Source organism: Gavialis gangeticus, unplaced genomic scaffold, assembly GCF_001723915.1.
Source record: "Gavialis gangeticus isolate Ggan-Ray unplaced genomic scaffold, GavGan_comp1, whole genome shotgun sequence".
Lineage (NCBI taxonomy): Eukaryota > Metazoa > Chordata > Crocodylia > Gavialidae > Gavialis > Gavialis gangeticus.
This window is the reverse complement of record NW_017729012.1, coordinates 5,118,529-5,124,564: the sequence shown is the minus strand read 5'-3', so window position 1 is coordinate 5,124,564 and position 6,036 is coordinate 5,118,529.

The following is a 6,036-nucleotide window of genomic DNA, read 5'->3' as shown; positions in this document are numbered from 1 at the left end:
ATGTTCTTGGGTAATTCTAGCCAGATTTTTAAAGGTGTTAAGGTGCTGAGCTCCCTGTGTCTTTGCATCTGACTTTGTCAAAATGATAGTAGCTAAGACAAAATACTCGTTCCTGTGTCTGGCAACAGCTTTTATGGAAGTTGCTATATGATCTTGCCAGTAAATACCGCTAAGGTAAAGCGGCAGCTCTAGATGGCCAAGTGGTCACAGTAACCCATAAACAGAGGGAAGGTCAATACACCATGTTTTTATTGGACTAGATATTGCAAAGGCAACAGACTCACTTGTGCTCCTTTTCAGTACCTCGCAATGTAAGATGAGCTTTAGGAGCGTCTTTCTTACATGAGAAATACAGAACTGGTCTGCTCCATTTTTCCTGGAAGACTAGCAGATTTTTTATTTTTTGCTGCAGTTGGCTGTTGCTCGAATGGGAGGCATCAGGGATAGTAATAGCTCCGTGATGACCTGCTCCGGGCCAGGCTAGGCCATAAGTTGGGGCTGCCCGAGGTCTGCCCTAGCTTCTGCCAGCTGGTTCAGCTCTTAATCATCTGCCAGCTGACCACAGCTGAAGCACAGTGTGTTGCAGCAACTCTTCTCCGACCCCCCAACCCCTGTGCCATGGACTGTATGAAGGAAGCAGCTACACCGGCTATACCCACTGGCCCACATGACCTCCCCTTTGCTCCAGCACAGCATGTAAGAAGTTATGCAGGCTGAGGATTTGGCCCAAATGCAGAACCAGCCTTGTTATGAAACCACAAATGCACTGGAGAGCAAGAGGCCTTTTGCCACGCCAGAGCTCTTGCTCCTTTTGTTAGCAACTATTTGACTTGACTGCCTGGAAAACACCGGGGGAGAAAAGAGCTGTGTGCAAGAGTCAATAGGTCTGCCCCCTCTGACAGGTGCTGGAGCAAACGCTCCACTTCAGGTTTCCCACAGAGACCAGCAAAACCAGGAAGGAGGAAAGGCAACAGATCCAGGGTAACGAGAAGCACGAGGGGAGGGGAATGCCTGACTCACACACCATTGAAGTAAAAACCAACCTTTTCTGCCCTCAGTCATCTTTGCAGGCAGGAGGGGTGGGGGCAGGAAGAGTGGAGAAGGTGTTTGTGTGAGGCTTAATAACTAACCAACATTTGCCATTGTCATTTTAATCTATGCTGTAGCCAATTGGGGTTGTAAGACAAAAAGACAACGCAAACAAAAGGATACCCTCTACCATTCAGCTCATCGCTGCAGTACAATGGAAAATGGACATAAGCTGCATATTGTTGCAGACCGTTCCCTTTTGGTTGTGGTCTTGTTCTGTCCTATGCGGTGTTGTCCCCCCTCATCCTATATTTTCAGAGCCAGCCTTGAACTTGAAGAAGTCACGTGGTTGTACGTGGAGCTTCAACACCTCACCATTGCTTTCCCAGTACTTAAACACACCAAACAGAATGGAAGAGCAAGGCTTCCTGGCATAACTCCCACCAATCCTACAGCCATCTGTGGGCATGTACTGCCCACAGTTAAGCACTACTGAATAGGGAGGCATGAACTTCTTCCCAGCTGCCGGAAAAAAAAAACCCCAAGGACATTTAAGTGTGTTGTTCCTTGGAGAAGTTTCACCTCAAATCCTAACTGGTTTTAAAACCTGCTGGAAGCAGATAGCTGCCCGCAGTCAGGCAGCTGAAGAGGTTTTAAAACCAGCCCCCAACCAGTTTGCAAACAAGCTTAGCAGCACTGCTTTGAAAAGAGTTTAGGCTTTCTGGGTGTGTGCAGAGCAAGTTCTTCCATTAAAGAGATTTTTAAACAATAACTCCCCCTCAAAGGCTTTGCTATGGTAGGGTTCAGCCATCCACTCATAAGCTCCCCAAATGCCCTCTGATGCCACATCCTGCCCCACCCCAAGCTGTGCAGGCTCCTGGTCCGCCTTCTTGCAGGCTGAGAGGGGTGCTGGAACCATCCCTCTCCAAATTCCTTCTCAAAACCAAAACCACCCACCCAAATTCACGAACCGCAGTCTGCCAGGAACTTGGTCTCACGTTGCTTCAGTATGTGGCTCATTTGTGGCCACTGGTCTTTATTGGTCCTGGAAACTGCCATGCGCAGCCCTGGCACTACACAAGTAATTAACAGTAATGAAAAGTTAGGGTTGCCATGGATATGGTGTTCTATTTACAAGGCTCGTCTTTTCCAATCACTTGGAACCGCGCGGTGACAAAAGGAAATCAGAAGCCCATTCATCGTCTCACTTTGCCATTTTATTTTTAATCATGATACGATATTAAAGAGGCAGCCTGATCCACAGGTTCAGGGGAACTGGGGTCTATTTCTGTCTTCTTTGCTGATGGGCAGCGAGGGAAAGAGGGGACGGAGAAGGCATCAAGTTAAGCAAGTCACTCAGGCCAGGATTTTCCAAAGGGATTTTAGAGGCCTGCCTTCCTGGATTCCCAGTGTGACACCCTAGAGGGGCTGAGTTGAGATGCATTAGAGACCAACTCTCTGGGGGAGGGAAAAAAATATTTATATTTTGTGGGAGGCCAGTGCAAGAAGCCTAAAAAGCATTATCTATTAGATAGATAGAGCTTTTTAGGCTTCCCGCACTGGCCTTCCATAAAAGTGGCAATGCCCCCAGAAAACATCAGTCGCCTTTGGCAGTCATATGCCTCATTTTCCCCCCAGCCTGCAAGATCAATGTAATAAAAGCCTACATCACAGGGGAGGTGTGTGCGAGGCTGAATCGTTTAAGCATGTAAAGTGCTGTGCAGCTCTCGGACAGCATGCATTAGAGGCAAGCTCAGCGCTACTGGCACGCCATGAGCTCACCGCTCAGGATTTCAAGTGGCTTAATTACAGAGCCAGGTGAATGCGCAAGCCTAGTTATGGAATGAGACTCGGGGAAGATGGGATGCAGGCCAGGCTTGGTTAGCATGTCTTGCTGGGATCCTGTACTAGTCACTATGCCTGAACGCAGGTAAACGATCTTGGCACTGACTGCTTCCACCACTCATTACATGGTACGACTTTGGGGGGTGGGACTCTACCTTGGGTGTGTTGCTATTCTGCAATTAAAACAAGGTGTTCATCCTTGTTTTTAATAACATGTGTAGCTCAGCACATGTTTCAATCATGATTCAGCAAAGCACTGAAGCTATAAGCTTCCTGGAATGAAAAACACTTCACTTTTCACTACATGTTCATACAGCCCTTTGCACACTCAGCTGCCTTTGAAGATGGACTAGGGCTCTTGCATGCGGCTGCAAGACTAATAATGCAGTCATGAGTCTTTGTTTTAATTGCCACCTGACTGGAATTTGAGCAGCCTTTAGTGACATCCAAGCCACTTCAGTTTGGTGACAAGAATCACCTCTGCAAGAGCTACAGCTTTTCAAATAAAGATCATGCCGCTTGCAGTTTGCTCATTTAAAATAAAAAGCAAAGCAAGAAAATCCAACTGAGGTGAACATGCCCCCACGGCACTTTTCTTTGACGTGCCAACAAACTGGTTTGGCAGCCCTCTCTGGGAATGAAAGAGGCCGATGTCTTGGTTCAGAGAAAAGCAATTCTCAGTTGCATGGGGATGGCATATGACAAGCAAGCATGTTGCAACCTGGCTTCAAGATCTACAGCTCGCACATCTCGGGGTCTGAGAAGCGCAAGAGAGTAAACAGTTGGTAATAGCCAGCGTGTGGCTTATTTAATAGAAACTATTCTCCCCATGGCTGTCACCCAAATGTTTTCAAGCTCTTCCTAAAAAGAGTTGTCCTTGCTCTTCGCATTAGTGTATTCACTACCAAAGCATCCTATGTGCACATAGTCACGCTAGCAGAGTTGGGAAGTGGTGATGCTACATTTCAGCTGAATAAGGAGCCCATGACGCGTGCCCATCTCTGCAGACACAACCGTGAACGTTTTAAATGCAGAAGAGCCGTGGAAACTTGGTCCGATGGTCAGGGTCCCAGCCTAGGACTTGGCAGAGCCGAGTGGAGTTCCCTGCGCCCCACAGACTTCCTGATCTGCCCTGGGTCAGGCACTTCATGTCTTTTGTGCCCTAATTTCCCCCACCCATGCAGAGGGAAGAGCAGCACTTCTCCACCTTACAGGCATGTTATGGAGGATAAATGTGCCAAAGGTGCTCAGAGAGCCAAGAAACGGGCAATGTAAATATTACGGGTAAGCAGAAGCTACTGAAGGAAGAGGAACAAGCAAAATCGTCAAAACCAACCTCATAAAATGAGGGTATCACAAGAGGAAAGGATGCAAGAAGCTAATAATAGTTATACATACATACACCATCAGTTAGCGTCAAGAGCTTTGAAACAAGACTGTTTGTACGTTGTAGGCCACACTGGAGCAGTAGTTAGTCCAAGCATTGATTAGTTTGAGTATGCTGTGGGCACACTGCATCCAGATGCTCTGTGCTGCTGGTGTGTGTGTCCATCCGTCTGTCCATCCCGAGGGGCTCAGCGTTGTGATAAGAATGACCACACATGCTTACTTCACCCACCACACTAGTTCTGCAACCCAGCTCGTATCAACTACATGCAACTCAGTATAAGAAGGTCACATCACGGAGGACAACGCTTTTTTGTGGGATAGAGAGAGCCCGAGTGCTATATTAAGGGGACGGGAACCCCAGGAGCTACACGCTCAGGAGACAGACAGGTAAGATAGCTAGAAACCAGATGGTGCCAGCCACGAAAGCAATGCTGAGGACAAAGCTCAAGGAGGTGTTTCAGCACAGCTGAAGCCTACGCAGTTTATTGCTGTTCGTTAACAGGTGTACGTCCAAAGTTGAGTTCTTGGACTGCACGCTCCTGGGGACAGGGAAAGCCTCTCTCGTCTGCATTTGGTAAGCACAACTGGTCCTGCTCCAGCTGAGGCCACTGTAATAGTACTACCCCTGCTAGGTAAAGCTGCTCAGTGGGAAGTGCTTGGCATTTTTCAGGATCTGGCCTTGTAAGGTCTGAGCCAAAGCCTGCTGAAGCCACTGGGATCTTTGCCACTAATTTCAGGTCGGGCCCCCGACGGACTGGTGGGATGGTTATGTTGGTATGTACACACACATAGGGGACTAAGGGAGAGAAGAACCAGGTCTTTAAGTTCACCAAGGACTTTGTGCTTCAGCCCTTGCATAATTAAGGCTCAGGCCGCGCAAAGCCACAATTGGGGACAATGACTCCGTCAACACAGCCCCACATCACTTCTGTGCCTCCCAATTTCTTCACCACACTCATGAATTGGACATGCACATGGGAGCGGTCCCTGCGTATTTACAGTCCACACCCAGGCAAGCCCAGATCCTTTCCACCAGGGCTGTGCGATACCAGAGCAGGACAGGCAGGCACTCCTCACCGCAGCTAATCTGTCCCCTACTCCCTCCCTCCCTGCATGTGCCCAGACAGCCCTTGCAGCAGTTCTGACAGCGCCACGTGTTTGCCCAGAGCCCTGTTAGCCCCTTTCTTCCACCGACCCAAACCACCAGGCTTTGAGATGAATTCAGCCCCTTCTCTCGTATTCTTCTGCCGCTAACCCTGTGGGGTCAGCCCACGGCTCGGGTTTCTGTCCCTATTAACAACTGTGCTCTGCGTTGTCACCATGCATTTAATGAAGCCCACGCCGGGCTCCTTTGTTGGATTCACCCCTGGGAGATCATTTACTGCCTCCCTGGGGAGTCACTTGATGCTGGCAAGAGTTGGGGAAGGAAGAGAGGCAGAAAGGATAAAAGCGAAGGAGACAGCAACCCAAAATACAGGGCTCTGCTTGCTCCTCTGGACGTGACAGAGCCTCTCGGCCTTGATCCACACGAATGGCTGTTGCAACGTGGTTTAACAGCACTGTGGGCGAGCGCAGTGGCTGATGTTGGAAAGCTGGCCCTTACCACGGGCAACACACAGGGGCGCGTGGGAGACTGCATCTTGCCCGTTGCAAACAGAGAGCACGTGCGCGGTCTCCCCTCCCTGGCTCGCTGTGGTCGAGCGCGACTAAGTGATTGTTTAATTGCAGCCGCCTGCACGTCTCCTTCACTTCTCCCATCCTGCAGCCAGGCGC